Source organism: Oncorhynchus keta, chromosome 25 (genome assembly GCF_023373465.1).
Source record: "Oncorhynchus keta strain PuntledgeMale-10-30-2019 chromosome 25, Oket_V2, whole genome shotgun sequence".
Classification (NCBI taxonomy): Eukaryota; Metazoa; Chordata; class Actinopteri; order Salmoniformes; family Salmonidae; genus Oncorhynchus; species Oncorhynchus keta.
In genome coordinates this window covers 10,182,889-10,199,239 of record NC_068445.1, presented here as the reverse complement: position 1 = coordinate 10,199,239, position 16,351 = coordinate 10,182,889, and the positions used below count along the sequence as shown (strand labels likewise).

Sequence of the window (16,351 nt, the reverse complement as noted above, 5' to 3'; positions counted from 1 at the left end):
ACTCCTCGTCAGAAGAGGAGGAAAATCGTTACAAGAACATTTTTCAGCTGTGCTAACATAATTGCAAAAGTGTTTTCTAAAGATCAATTCACCTTTTAAATGGATAAACTTGGATTAGCTACACAACGTGCCATTGAAACACAGGAGTGATGGTTGCTGATAATGGGCCTCTGTACGCCTATGTAGATATTCCATTAAAAATCAGCCGTTTCCAGCTACAATAGACATTTACAACATTAACAATGTCTACATTGTATTTCTGATCAATTTGATGTTATTTTAATGGACAAAACATTTGCATTTCTTTCAAAAATGAGGCCATTTCTAATTGACCCCAAACTTTTGAACGGAAGTGTACATGTATTGACAATTTTCTATAAAAAACACAACAAATCAAATCAAATTTTATTGGTCACATACACATGGTTAGCAGATGTTAATGCGAGCGTAGAGAAATGCTTGTGCTTCTAGTTTCCACCGTGCAGTAATATCGAACAAGTAATCTAACAATTTCACAACAACTACCTTATACACACAAGTGTAAAGGGATGAATAAGAATATGTACATATAAATATATGGATGAGAGATGGTGCGGCATAGGCAAGATGCAGTAGATGGTATAGAGTACAGTATATACATCTGAGATGAGTAATGTAGGGTATGTAAACATGATATAAATTGACATAGTTTAAAGTGACCAGTGATACATTTATTACTTCCTACTTTTCATTATTAAGGTGTCACGTTCGTTAGAATAATTGGACCAAAGCGCAGCGTGATCTGGGTTCCACTTCTTTTTATTTCTAGGTGACACTCACAGAAAACAATACATGCAATAAATCTCAAAACGAAACGTGAAGCTAACAATAGTGCTAACAGGCAACTAACTATACATAGTCAAGATCACACAAAGCACAAAGGTGAAATGACTGCCTAAATATGATCCCCAATCAGAGACAATGACAAACAGCTGCATCTGATTGTGAACCATACCTGGCCAACATAGAAACATAATCACCTACATGACCCACCCCGACCTAACCAACATAGAGAATAAAAAGCTCTCTATGGTCAGGGCGTGACATAAGGTGGCTAGAGATTTGAGTCCGTATGTTGGCATCAGCCACTCAATGTTAGTGATGGCTGTTTAACAGTCTGATGGCCTTGAGATAGAAGCTGTTTTTCAGTCTCTCGGTCCCTGCTTTGATGCACCTGTACTGACATCGCCTTCTGGGTGATAGCTGGGTGAACAGGCAGTGGCTCAGGTGGTTGTTGTCCTTGATGTTCTTTTTGGTCTTCCTGTGACATCGGGTGGTGTAGGTGTCCTGGAGGGCAGGTAGTTTGCCCCCGGTGATGCATTGTGCAGACCACACTACCCTCTGGAGAGCCTTACGGTTGTGGGCGGAGCAGTTGCTGTACCCGACAGGATGCTCTCGATTGTGCATCTGTAAAAGTTTGTGAGTGTTCTCTGTGATAAGCCAAATTTCTTTAGCCTCCTGAGGTTGAAGAGGCGCTGTTGACAGTAACGCTGAAAGAACGTTCTAAGAATGTTGTTTAAAAACATATACATTTTGTTCTCAGCTTCAACAAAACTCTCTATCCTCTATGTTGTTATGTGTGTTCTGGTGTGTCAGCCGTACTAACTAATTGGCCACACCCGAACTTAATGAGTTCATTTTTCCTTTTAAATTGGGTCTGTTTGAATAGACAAACATCTCACTGACGACATGCCACAAAATATAAATGTGTTTGCATGATTAATGCCAAAGCAACTAAAAAAATCGGTGTCTTGTCTGTGCTTGGAGTTCCAAACTAAGCTAGCAGTGTAATTAAACGTCTTATTGAGACATGTTTTCAGATCTTTATTTACACTGAACAAAAACATGAGCAGTTATGGAGCATTGAGACACATACGATGATGAAAACTGACAGATTTTAATGGGGATTTTTTACATTAATTTACTTTCATTCGCGTACTGATGCGTCAACATGTAAAGTGTTGGTCCCATGTTTCATGAACTGAAATAAAAGATCAGAGACATTTCCATATGCACAATACGCTTCTTTCTCTCAAATGAGTTCACACCCCTCTTAGTGAGCATTTCTCCTTTTCTAGGTTAATCCATCCACCTGCAGGTGTGGCATAACAAGAAGCGGATTAAACAGCATGATCATTACACAGGTGCTCCTTGTGCTGGGGACAATAAACAGCCACTTTAAAATGTGCAATTTTGTAACCAATCAAAATGCCACAGATTTCTCACATTTTGATGGAGCGTGCAATTGGCATGCAGACTGCAGGAATGTCCACAAGAGCTGTTGCATTCGAATATTAGGTTAATTTCTCAACCATAAGCCACCTCCAGCGTCATTTTAAATAATTTGGCAGTGTGTCCAACTGGCCACACAACCACAGACTGGCACGCTGTATAAGTGTGCTCTTCACGGATGAATCCCGGGTTTCAACAGTACCAGGCAAATGGCAGACAGCGTGTATGGTGCCGTGTGGGCGATTGGTTTGCTGATGTCAACGTTGTGAGTAGAGTGCCCCATGGTGGCTGTGGGTTATTGGTATGGGCAGGCATAGGCTACGGACAATGAGCACAATTGCATTTTATCGAATGCACAGAGATACCGTGGCGAGATCCTGAGACCCATTGTCGTGCCATTCATCCAGTGCCATCATCTCATGTTTCAACATGATAATGCACGGCCCCGTGTCGCAAAGATCTGTACACAATTCCTGGAAGCTAAACATGTCCCAGTATTTCCATGGCCTGCATACTCACTAGACATTTCACCCATTGAGCATGTTTGGGATGCTCTGGATCAATGTGTATGACAGCATCTTCCAGTTCTCGCCAATATCCAGCAACTTCGCACAGCCATTGAAGAGGAGTGGGACAAGATTCCACAGGCCACAATGAACAGCCTGATCAACTCTATGTGAAGGACATGTGTCGTGCTGCATGAGGCAAATGGTGGTCACACCAGATACTTACTGATCCACGCCCCTACCTTTTTTAAAGGAATCTGTGACCAACAGATGCATATCTGTATTCCTAGTCATGTGAAATCCATAGATTAGGGCCTATTTAATTTATTTCAATTGACGGATTTCCTTATATGAACTGTAACTCAGGTAAATATTTGTTGCATGTTGCGTTTATATTTTTGTTCAGTATAATTACCTTTAAATAACCTTCTCAGAGTGTTAATAAAACCTCCCAGGAAAACATTCCGGGAACCATAGTAAAACATTATCAGAACCTCTCTGCAACCTAAAAATTTATATTTCCAGAACATGCATACAGCCACACACAATATTCCATAATGAAAACATATATATATATATATATATCTAATTTATATAAGTATTCACACCCCTGAGTCAATAATTTGTAGAAACACCTTTGACAGCTATAACAGCCTTCCACACCTGGATCGTGGAACATTTTCCACACCTGGATCGTGGAACATTTTCCACACCTGGATCGTGGAACGTTTTCCATTTATAATTTTCAAAATTCTTCAAGCTCTTTCTAATTGGTTGTTGATCATTATTAGACAACCATTTTCAGGTCTTGCCAAGTAGATTTATGTCAAAACTGTAACTCAGCCACTCAGGAACATTCACTGTCTTCTTGGTAAGCAACTCCAGTGTAGATTTGGGCTTGTGAATTTGGTTATTGTCCTGTTGAAAGGTGAATTCATCTCCCAGTGTCTGGTGGAAAGCAGACTGAACCAGGCTTTCCTCTAGGATTTTGCCTGTGTCTAGCTCCATTCCATTCCTTTTTGATCCTCATAAACTCCCCAGTCCTTAACAATTACAAGCATACCCATAACATAATGCAGCAACCGCTATGCTTGAAAATATGGGGAGTGGAAGTCAGTAAGGCGTTGTATTGGATTTGCCCCAAACGTAACACTTTGTATTCAGGATAAAAAGTTAATTTTCTTTCTCTCCGGCAACTGACTTAGGAAGGATGCCTGTATCTTTGTAGTGACTGTGTGTATTGATACACCATCCAAAGTGTAATTAATAACTTCACCATGTTCAAAGGTATATTCAATGTCAGCTTTTTTTACCAACAGGTGCTCTTCTTTGCAAGGCAATGGACAACCTTCCTGGTCTTTGTGGTTGAATCTATGCTTGACATTCACTGTTCGACTGAGCGACCTTACAGATAATTGCATTTGTGGTGTACATAGATGAAGTAGTCATTCAAAAAATAGTTAAACACTATTATTGCACACAGAGTCCATGCAACTTATTATGTGACTTGTTAAGCACATTCTTACTCCTGAACTTATTTAGGATTGCCATAACAAAGGGGTTAAATACTTATTGACTCTCTCTCCCTCTGCCAATCTGGCCCTCACTGCCAGAGACACCTGTAGCCAGGAGGACACTGCTTTCAGCTATTTCAGGGCTGGAACCTTTGACTGTTATTCATGTAGGTCTGTTATTCCTGTAGGTTTGTGGATCAGGGCATTATTCCTGTAGGTCTGTGGATCAGGGCGTTATTCCTGTAGGTCTGTGGATCAGGGCGTTATTCCTGTAGGCCTGTGAATCAGGGCGTTATTCGTGTAGGTCTGTGGATCAGGGCGTTATTCTTACAGGTCTGTGGATCAGGGCATTATTCCTACAGGTCTGTGGATCAGGGTGTTATTCCTACAGGTCTGTGGATCAAGGTGTTATTCCTGTAGGCCTGTGGATCAGGGCGTTATTCCTACAGGTCTGTGGATCAGGGCGTTATTCCTACAGGTCTGTGGATCAGGGCGTTATTCCTACAGGTCTGTGGATCAATGCGTTATTCCTACAGGTCTGTGGATCAGGGCGTTATTCCTACAGGTCTGTGGATCAGGGCTTTATTCCTACAGGTCTGTGGATCAGGGCATTATTCCTACAGGTCTGTGGATCAGGGCGTTATTCCTACAGGTCTGTGGATTAGTGCGTTATTCCTACAGGTCTGTGGATCAGGGCGTTATTCCTACAGGTCTGTGGATCAGGGTGTTATTCCTATAGGTGTATGGATCAGGGCATTATTCCAGTAGGTCTGTGGTCTGTCAGGACGTAGGATGAAGGTGTCTGTAGACGCTTGTCATGTAACTTGTGTGTTTTCTTGCTGGTGTTTTGATGATATGGGAACTGTGGTTGGTTGGTTTTAACCTGTCTCAACAGTTGTCTGTGTGTAGTTGTAGTTTGGAGGTTGTGTAAGGACAAACATATAGTATTTCAAAAGTGGAATTCAGACTGGGATCGTAGATGTATTCCTGTTGATGGTACTGTCATTCCCAGGTGGAGGTGACATCAAGAAGAAAGGTAGATTGCTCAGAGAACTTTTTGTTTGGTAATACTTGAGAACTCACTGCTTCCAGTTGTTATTACCTAACTGTGTTTTTTTCATCACTGTGGACTTTTCTCAGCTGGCAGCCAATCGCACTCCTTTTATACCAGTGTGGTGAATCACCTGCAGCTAACACACCTTGTATGTTTTACTATAAAAAGAGAGAAAAGAGAGAAATGTCAGCCTTCATGGTATTTTATACAACGGGTAGGTCTAATCCTGAATGCTGATTGGTTAAAACCGCATTCCAGCTGGTGTCTAATTCCACTAGTTTCCACTGGCTAAATTTATGACTTTAAAATGCCTATTTACTCTTTTCCATCTGACTGCAAAATCCACTGTCGCATCAGCCCAGCCAGGCAATTTATAAACTTGATCTCCACTATAAAAAGCATATAGACGTTACCTCACATTTCTTTTAGACTAACATTTAGTTTTCAACAATGGAGATTTGTATAAACCTTGCTGTCTGTCTCTCTAACATTAGCAACATTGTTTCAATATTCAAATTTGATAGTAGTAATGAATCTGTTGGGACTCGGGACGAGAGACAGGCAGGCAGGCAGCATTTCTCAGCCAGTTGAAATCATTAATCAGCTGGCACAATTTTTATGGATATATACAAATTAAATGGCAATTGAAAAAAGGTAAAATGAAATGAAGTGCAGCTAGTTTGCAGTCTTTCCAGCTTCAGTTTGAAGTGATTTTGTTAGCTGTGTTGTTGGCTAGCTCCCCTGAACAACAGTCTCCTGACAGAAGAGCACATTTTCTATGTCAGGCAGAATCGCGCCTCACTAGCTCATTTTTATGGATGTATCCAAATAAATGTCACTAGAAAACAGCTTAAACAAATGCAATTATTGTTCTTAATCTGGCTGCACTGTTTGACGTAACTGTAAGTTAGTCGTAGTTGGCTAGCTCTTAAAGCAAGGGATAAGAACGTTGCCAGCCAGTATGGCAATGGAACATTTAGAATGAACGCGTCCCTAGATACAGAACAAAAAGATTGAATGACTGGGTTGCGTCTCTGGCAATTGAAGCGATAGAATCAACGACCAGCCGCCTTGGGTAGCGACCCTACATTTGTGTTGGGACAATATCTTGTGGAAGGATAACATAGTATAAATAAATTAATCAAAATAATGTTTTTAATGAAAATATGTAAATCATGATTTGAATATGTTGGTAACACTGAAAACAATAATGCCCTCGAAGCCGGTGTTTGGAGGATATATTGGCACGGTTTGCCGGCCCGTGACTTTGTCTCAGGCCTGACAACACCCGTGCCAATATGTCCTCCAAACACTGGCTTCGAGGGCTTTATCAAATACACACAACCGCTTAGTGCCAACACCAGGATGGGTAAATACTTATGCTGAATAGCTTGTTTAGCTCTGAGAGTGTTTGTTGTGTTGTCAGCAGAGGGTTTTAAGAGCTGTTTGACATCTTGGAATGCCTGAGGTACTGTTAATCCTGTGGTTGTTCAGCCAGATATTCAAACTCATTTGACAATGTAAAGTTGTCCAATCATACTTTACATGAGATTCTCAATACCGGCCCTCTTGCGGTCAGACACAGTGGGTGTTGAGAGAGACTAATACTAGAGTCCCTCCAATGAAAAGCATAGATTTCAAAGAAGAGCCATTTTCCCACTGTTTCAATATTTGTGGATGTTAGAGTGGTTTCTGTGCAAAGCCTGCCCTCTTTTGGTCAAAGGGTCATTTCAGCAAACTAATGAGTTTGAGTTTTATGATGTCAGATTTAGGATATACATTGTTTTCTGTGTAAACTGTAACTATAAACACTTTACACATCCAACTGACTTTATGCGGTATATTTATTTTTATTAATGTACTTATTGACATGTGTAAATGCAATTATCACAGTACAATTCATTAAATAATACAACTTTTTCTTTTCTTTTTTCTCCCGATGTGTTTGCCTACACACATGGGTCTTTCTATAAATAATGGGGCCAACGTGTGACAACGTGACAACGTATTTTCATGCAGTTCCACATGTTATGGTTCAATTAGAGGAATAAAAGTGAATGTATGCAAATTGAACCATAACTCCTCCTCTTCAACATCATAGGCCCAGGACTATACATCCTTTAAGCAGGGTTTATACAGACATTGGCAAGTCAAATTCAAGGACTTTCAGGGACTTTTTCAAGCACTTCATTGTCATTTTCAAGGACCTCAATGTTATACAATTGCATAATTTATATAATAGTACATATATGGCCTGATTTAGAGCCCACCCCCCTTCCCCCCCTAAACATGCAAAAAGTGTTAAAAAATATATTTAAAAAATAGGCCATTACCACTTTAAGAATAATGCTATTTTTAGGTCTTGCCAATGCATTGATATTCAAATATTATTACATTATTTGAAGCGGCAGGAAACAAACGGAAGTGGCCACATCTCTCACAAAAACTGATTCAAATTAAATCACGCATAATTATAAGGGAGCAGGAGAATCTATAAATTACTTACAATAATTACAAGGACTTTTCGAGCACCAAATTGGAAAATCAAAGTAGGCCTATTCCAGTACTTGAATTTCTGAGCTCCAAATTCAAGTTCAAGTAGGCTGCATCAAACCTCTTGTAAACTACACGTTTGCTGTCATTATATCCAGAACAATTAATAGGAAAAGTGTTAGGTGTTGCACAATAGTCTATCCTATTCAATTGTGCACAGTAGACTCGGTGTCTAATCCAAGACACAAAAACATATGAAAACATGAACTCATTACCTTACTGCTTTCATCGTTAAATCCTGCTGTAAATCAAGCATATATTATATCCAACGTGGATCCAGGCACAACTGTCTTCACCAGGGAATAAATGAGATTTACAGAACTTCTTTGCTCCAAGCCAGATAGATCACTATATTTTTTCAGATACTTATTCCATGGATCTAGTTGACTGGTGACAAGAAATCTGTAAACATTAGGAAATTAGGTTGATTAAGTTACTGATTCCAAAAACATTCTAAATACAGCCCTTTTGCCTGTTAAAATACAGCCCCTTTGCCTGTTAAAATACAGCCCTTTTGCCTGTTAAAATACAGCCCTTTTGCCTGTTAAAATACAGCCCTTTTGCCTGTTAAAATACAGCCCTTTTGCCTGTTAAAATACAGCCCTTTTGCCTGTTAAAATACAGCCCTTTTGCCTGTTAAAATACAGCCCTTTTGCCTGTTAAAATACAGCCCTTTTGCCTGTTAAAATACAGCCCTTTTGCCAAAAAAGGAAAGACATTTCAGCATACATTTTGTGCCATTTCTCTGGTGTTTAGTAAACTCTGAATGGTTCTAAAAAGAGAAAACTTGTGCCTGAGGTTATTGTAACATTTTTGTGCTTTCAAATATACTTTAAAAGACGAATCTTTCCTCATATTTCCGCTTGTAAATCTTGTTCCCATACCAGTCTAGGACAATTCCATGGTAATGGAATTACGCTTTTTTTCACTTTAAAATATATGCCAAACAAAACATGTTTTGATTTGAAAGTTTAACAAACCGTACAACTCTACGCACAACGACTACTTTCAACAATTTACACTTAAACATTTCCAAAAACTGATTTAGTGGAAGAACTGTGCAGTTGCAAACTTTGGTAACGGAATTACGGTAAAATTTCCCTCAGGTTGTTATGCAACCACGTTTTCCAAAAACGGTTAAATATCTGCTCCGAATTAAGATTCAAAGATACCTGCAAAAAGAATGGGGTGTCAGCTATGACATGTCACATTGAGTTTGACAAAAAAAAAATGGTTATTGAACTATAGTAAGTGAAGTGGATTTACACCCGGAACGGAATTACATCATGGGTCCATGATCTGTACAACACAGAAATGTATAATTATGGATATGAATGTCATTCTCCTCATGTTTTAACCAGGTTGGACAGCGCAGCACAGCAGAGTACAGTAGAGTACAGTGCGGTACAATACAGCAGAGCAGAAGTAGGGCAGAGTACAGTACAGTAGAGTTCAGTACAGTAGAGTAAAGTTCAGTACAGTAGAGTGCAATATACTGTACTCTACTATTCTCTACTGTACTATAATCATCTTTAGTGTACTGTATTGTACTATACTGTTTTTGACTTTAGTCTACTGTGCTCTACTCATGGTACTGTACTGTCCAATCCAACATTGTGAAACATACGCCTATGATAGGTTCCGATTTGGTCCAGTCCGGTCCGTCTGTGGACATTAACGTCAAGGCCAGGGTGGACTGACCAACTGTCAACTACTTTTCAAAGTCCATGAACGTTCGGTGTCGGTCTGTGCTCAGCGGGTGAGGATGCTGGTTACAGTAAATGAAAAGAGAGGGGGCTCATGGGTAGATGTCAGTAAGAGCTGGGAGAGGTGACATTAACTGGAGAGTGAGAGTGCGGTAGAGAGAGAGAGAGAGAGAGAGAGAGCGAAACAGAGAGGGAGGGGTTGTCCAGACTCAGAGTGTTTTCACACTCTTGGTTTGACCACTACACGACAGAAAGACAAAGAAAAACAGCTATGAGCTGAACATAACAGTATGCCAGTGGAAAGGAGTATGGTACCAGGTGACCCAACTGTGGTGTACAACTGTTATGATTTACATTTACATTTACATTTAAGTCATTTAGCAGACGCTCTTATCCAGAGCGACTTACAAATTGGTGCATTCACCTTATGACATCCAGTGGAACAGCCACTTTACAATAGTGCATCTAAATCTTTTAAGGGGGGTGAGAAGGATTACTTTATCCTATCCTAGGTATTCCTTAAAGAGGTGGGGTTTCAGGTGTCTCCGGAAGGTGGTGATTGACTCCGCTGTCCTGGCGTCGTGAGGGAGTGTGTTCCACCATTGGGGAGCCAGAGCAGCGAACAGTTTTGACTGGGCTGAGCGGGAACTGTACTTCCTCAGTGGTAGGGAGGTGAGCAGGCCAGAGGTGGATGAACGCAGTGCCCTTGTTTGGGTGTAGGGCGTGATCAGAGCCTGGAGGTACTGAGGTGCCGTTCCCCTCACAGCTCCGTAGGCAAGCACCATGGTCTTGTAGCGGATGCGAGCTTCAACTGGAAGCCAGTGGAGAGAGCGGAGGAGCGGGGTGACGTGAGAGAACTTGGGAAGGTTGAACACCAGACGGGCTGCGGCGTTCTGGATGAGTTGTAGGGGTTTAATGGCACAGACAGGGAGCCCAGCCAACAGCGAGTTGCAGTAATCCAGACGGGAGATGACAAGTGCCTGGATTAGGACCTGCGCCGCTTCCTGTGTGAGGCAGGGTCGTACTCTGCGGATGTTGTAGAGCATGAACCTACAGGAACGGGCCACCGCCTTGATGTTAGTTGAGAACGACAGGGTGTTGTCCAGGATCACGCCAAGGTTCTTAGCGCTCTGGGAGGAGGACACAATGGAGTTGTCAACCGTGATTTACCATTGTAGCCAATTCAGTTGCAGGAATTACACGTTTGTGCGTCTTTTACTTTCGGTTTTGTACACCAGCATCAAACAACTGAAAAAACAACATTTTTGGTAATGGAAAATATATTTCACAGCGGTTTAGATGGTACAATGTATCTCTACACTATACTTACTTGCTTTGTCACATAAACTGAAATTAGGCGGACTATTCAAATTTGAGCAACCAGGAAATGGCGGAGCGATTTCTGCATAGTGCATATTTTAATAATTCATAAACAAAATTGATACCAGTAAATTCACTATCACTAATTGGTAGGTCTACCATTACCTGTTACGTTTGTGAACTTTCATTATCTTCTCTCATGAGGGAGAGAATGTGAAACTATCTTAAAGATACTGTATGTGGGGTTTTGGTAAAGGGGTCTTTACGTCAACATTATTGTGTTTTGATGTATTTCTGATACAATTTAAGACTTTTTCTGGTAGATGTTCTCTAAGACCCCTTTTCCATCTGTTTTTTCCAGACAGCAAAGCCTTTACTTATGCCAAATGTTAAGATGGAAAATTGTTGGAAAATGTATCTAGACAGGTTTCCCACTAGTAATTACCAGTTGGAGGGCTGTTCAAGTGGATTTTACCCAGTGGTATGTGATAAATTCCCACTTCCCGCTTGCTTATGAACACAGCATTAATATTAGTCAGTCATCACAGTCCCCAAATTCATGCTCTCCTTAGTTTGGAGTTGTGACAGGTTGCAACCAATTGAGTCCGACATATAAATACAACTTTCAATGAGTGCTGATTTTCCCCTTTGATACAAATGTTACAAACTGTTTTGTCTGAACCGTCTATTTCATGTTTTAGGTCATGTCAGCTTCTGCCTTAGGCAGTTGTAGAAGGTATCCACACGAGGGAGACAGACGCTTGGATTCCAACAGTGCTTTTTTTCTCTGACACTATTTGAATGAAGCCTCTTCTGTGTCTATAACCTACTACATTAAACATTGTCAAGCAGAAACATCTCTCTTTCACTAAGATAATTTAGGACTATATATTTCGGACTATGGCCTTTCCCATACTGGCTCAGGACAGAGTACTAGTGCTTACTTCCAGGCTAATACATCAAGTTTAATTCTAGAAATTATGAGACCTGTGTACCTGATTGTCTTTCTGGGTGTCAGAAACAAGTTTTTATGAGAACTACTCATCCATCCAAGAAAATCATTTTACACTACAAGTTACTGTACTGTAAAGTAACCAGTAGAGAGTAGTATGCACATATGGCGTCTCGTGCATACTGTATGTGTCTCTGTCTGTCTTTGTGTGGTGAAAGGGGGGGAAGAGAGAAAGACAAAGGGAACAAGACAGGCAGGAGAGAGGAGAGAGAGAGAGAGAGAGAGAGAGAGAGAGAGAGAGAGAGAGAGAGAAAGAGAGAGAGAGAGAGAAAGAGAGAGAGAGAGAGAGAGAGAGAGAGAGAGAGAGAGAGAGAGAGAGAGAGAAAGAGAGAGAGAGTGCATGTGTGCTCAGTGAAGAGTTGTGAGTCCTGCAGATTTGTCTCTTTTCATTCCTCTTTTGTGTCTCCAGCTTGAGCCAGTTATTTCTTTCCACACATCCACTTGTCGCCTTCCATCCATGTTGCCCCTGGTAACGAGGGTGAAATACACACAGACGTCATGCAGGCAGAGAGAGAGAGAGAGAGAGAGAGAGAGAGAGAGAGAGAGAGAGAGAGAGAGAGAGAGAGAGAGAGAGAGAGAGAGCAACAGAAGGGAATGGAGAGACAAGGAGAGAGTGGGTACTGCAAACACACAAGTTCTGATACACCACAGGCTATAGTTAAAACAACCATTGCTTCCCTTGAGAGAGATATTCATCAACATTAGTGAAGCAGTTGAAAGATGTTCAAAACACTGCACCAAAACATAATAGAGTTGTTTTAACTAATATTTATTAAGTAACTGCTACTAACAACAAACAAAAAACTTAGCTCCAAATTGAGAAAATGTAGGTAAAAAAGTATGTTAACTTAAAAAAATGAATTTGCTCAAATTGTCTCATGTTCATTCAACTAGAAATTATTATTTGGGCATCTTACCTAGTACAGGCTGTGGACTAGTTACACACAGTGATGACTTTAGCATGTAAATATTGGTGGGGCAAACTCAAAACATATATTTTTTATGCATGCCAGCAAAGCCAACACAACACAACACTAAACAATACATTGCTTGCACTATAACAGGTGACAAGCGGTGCCCATAAACTGTTAGGGCCGACGTAAAGCTGTCCCAACAGCAGAGCTTTCTTTTGTTGCACCATGGAGTGAATCCTTACTACACCTGTGTCACGCCCTGATCTGTTTCACCTGTCCTTATGCTTGTCTCCACCCCCACCAGGTGTCGCCCATCTTCCCCACTTACCCCCTTGGTATTTATACCTGTGTTTCCTGTCTGTCCCTGCCAGTTTGTCTTGTTTGTCAAGTTTACCAGCGTTCGTCCTGTCAGCGCATGTCTTTCCCTGCCTTCCTTGCCTGTCATGACCCTGTACCCGCCTGCCTGACCACTCTGGCTGAGCCTGCCTGCCGTCCTCTACCTTTACTCCACCTCTGGATTACTGAACTCGGCCTGAGCCTGCCTGCCGTCCTGTACCTTTACTCCACCTCTGGATTACTGAACTCTCCCTGAGCCTGCCTGCCGTCCTGTACCTTTACTCCACCTCTGGATTACTGAACTCTCCCTGAGCCTGCCTGCCGTCCTGTACCTTTACTCCACCTCTGGATTACTGAACTCTCCCTGAGCCTACCTGCCGTCCTCTACCTTTACTCCACCTCTGGATTACTGAACTCTCCCTGAGCCTGCCTGCCGTCCTCTACCTTTACTCCACCTCTGGATTACTGAACTCTCCCTGAGCCTGCCTGCCGTCCTGTACCTTTACTCCACCTCTGGATTACTGAACTCTCCCTGAGCCTGCCTGCCGTCCTGTACCTTTACTCCACCTCTGGATTACTGAACTCTCCCTGAGCCTACCTGCCGTCCTCTACCTTTACTCCACCTCTGGATTACTGAACTCTCCCTGAGCCTGCCTGCCGTCCTCTACCTTTACTCCACCTCTGGATTACTGAACTCTCCCTGAGCCTGCCTGCCGTCCTCTACCTTTACTCCACCTCTGGATTACTGAACTCTCCCTGAGCCTACCTGCCGTCCTCTACCTTTACTCCACCTCTGGATTACTGAACTCTCCCTGAGCCTACCTGCCGTCCTCTACCTTTACTCCACCTCTGGATTACTGAACTCTGCCTGAGCCTACCTGCCGTCCTCTACCTTTACTCCACCTCTGGATTACTGAACTCTGCCTGAAACTGCCTGCCGTCCTCTACCTTTACTCCACCTCTGGATTACTGAACTCTGCCTGAGCCTGCCTGCCGTCCTCTACCTTTACTCCACCTCTGGATTACTGAACTCTGCCTGAGCCTGCCTGCCGTCCTGTACCTTTACTCCACCTCTGGATTACTGAACTCTCCCTGAGCCTACCTGCCGTCCTCTACCTTTACTCCACCTCTGGATTACTGAACTCTCCCTGAGCCTACCTGCCGTCCTCTACCTTTACTCCACCTCTGGATTACTGAACTCTCCCTGAGCCTACCTGCCGTCCTCTACCTTTACTCCACCTCTGGATTACTGAACTCTGCCTGAAACTGCCTGCCGTCCTCTACCTTTACTCCACCTCTGGATTACTGAACTCTGCCTGAGCCTGCCTGCCGTCCTCTACCTTTACTCCACCTCTGGATTACTGAACTCTGCCTGTACCCGCCTGCCTGACCACTCTGGCTGAGCCTGCCTGCCGTCCTGTACCTTTACTCCACCTCTGGATTACTGAACTCGGCCTGAGCCTGCCTGCCGTCCTCTACCTTTACTCCACCTCTGGATTACTGAACTCTCCCTGAGCCTACCTGCCGTCCTCTACCTTTACTCCACCTCTGGATTACTGAACTCGGCCTGAGCCTGCCTGCCGTCCTGTACCTTTACTCCACCTCTGGATTACTGAACTCGGCCTGAGCCTGCCTGCCGTCCTGTACCTTTACTCCACCTCTGGATTACTGAACTCTCCCTGAGCCTACCTGCCGTCCTCTGCCTTTACTCCACCTCTGGATTACTGAACTCGGCCTGAGCCTGCCTGCCGTCCTGTACCTTTACTCCACCTCTGGATTACTGAACTCGGCCTGAGCCTGCCTGCCGTCCTCTACCTTTACTCCACCTCTGGATTACTGAACTCTCCCTGAGCCTACCTGCCGTCCTCTACCTTTACTCCACCTCTGGATTACTGAACTCTCCCTGAGCCTACCTGCCGTCCTCTACCTTTACTCCACCTCTGGATTACTGAACTCTCCCTGAGCCTACCTGCCGTCCTCTACCTTTACTCCACCTCTGGATTACTGAACTCGGCCTGAGCCTGCCTGCCGTTTTGTACCTTTGCTCCTACTCTGGATTATCGACCCCTGCCTGCCTTAACCTGTTGTTTGCCTGACCCTGGTGTTACAATAAATATTGTTACTTCACGCAGTCTGCATTTGGGTCTTACCTTGATTCCTGATAATTTGGCTGTCAGCGGAGCCTTGTCTGGCAGCGAAATCAAATCAAATGTATTTATAAAGCCCTTCGTACATCAGCTGATATCTCAAAGTTCTGTACAGAAACCCAGCCTAAAACACCAAACAGCAAGCAATGCAGGTGTAGAAGCACGGTGGCTGGGAAAAACTCCCTAGAAAGGCCAAAACCTAGGAAGAAACCTAGAGAGGAACCAGGCTATGTGGGGTGGCCAGTCCTCTTCTGGCTGTGCCGGGTGGAGATTATAACAGAACATGGCCAAGATGTTCAAATGTTCATAAATGACCATCATGGTCCAATAATAAGGCAGAACAGTTGAAACTGGAGCAGCAGCACGGCCAGGTGGACTGGGGACAGCAAGGTAGTCCTGAGGCATGGTCCTAGGGCTCAGGTCCTCAGAGAGAGAGAAAGCAAGAGAGAATTAGAGAGAGCACACTTAAATTCACACAGGACACCGAATAGGACAGGAGAAGTACTCCAGATATAACAAACTGACCCTAGCCCCCCGACACATAAACTACTGCAGCATAAATACTGGAGGCTGAGACAGGAGGGGTCAGGAGACACTGAAACAATTCATTCAGCCTCATTTACTGCATTTAAAAAAGAATAATAGCTGATATGACTGACTTGCTTAAACAAATGTGGTTTCTATTCACAATTGAGATGTACAAACTATGGCATAAGGGAACGATGAGCGAATAAGAAGTAAGCCGTAATTGTGATTAAGATAATGAGCAAGCTAAGATGGACATATAACTATTTGTTCGGCACTTTTGAAACGTATAGCTACAAATCTCAGAATATGGGCCGTTCTTAAAGTTTTCTCCCTGTACACCAAGTCAGAACCATAGGACAAATAAGGGGCATATAAGCAGACAATGAAAGCTCTTACAATATTCGATGATGACATTTCTCTAAAACAGGCTACATGTGCACCACCAAGTCAGAACAGTAGGCTGAGTTATGAGAGGGAAAGGGACCAAATT

At 42.8% G+C, this 16,351-nt stretch overlaps 1 protein-coding gene and 1 long non-coding RNA gene across 23 annotated transcripts in view; one reads left to right on the top strand and one right to left on the bottom strand.

Annotated features, from left to right (window-relative positions):
* LOC118358121 (cAMP-specific 3',5'-cyclic phosphodiesterase 4D-like) overlaps positions 1 to 16,351 on the top strand; it is a 274,906-nt gene that overhangs the window by 60,943 nt on the left and 197,612 nt on the right. The gene's annotated exons all lie outside the window — the stretch shown is intronic.
* LOC127911669 (uncharacterized) lies at positions 12,523 to 15,304 on the bottom strand. 22 transcript variants are annotated; one of them, XR_008078819.1, is made up of 5 exons: positions 14,538 to 15,304; positions 14,258 to 14,481; positions 14,090 to 14,145; positions 13,922 to 14,033; positions 12,523 to 13,809 (listed from the first exon to the last, which is right to left on the bottom strand). It is a non-coding gene; the product is annotated as an uncharacterized LOC127911669 (long non-coding RNA). The 22 variants fall into 22 exon arrangements; XR_008078824.1 differs by lacking the exon at positions 14,090 to 14,145 and having other exon boundaries at positions 12,523 to 13,361; positions 13,418 to 13,809; XR_008078828.1 differs by lacking the exon at positions 14,090 to 14,145 and having other exon boundaries at positions 12,523 to 13,417; positions 13,530 to 13,809.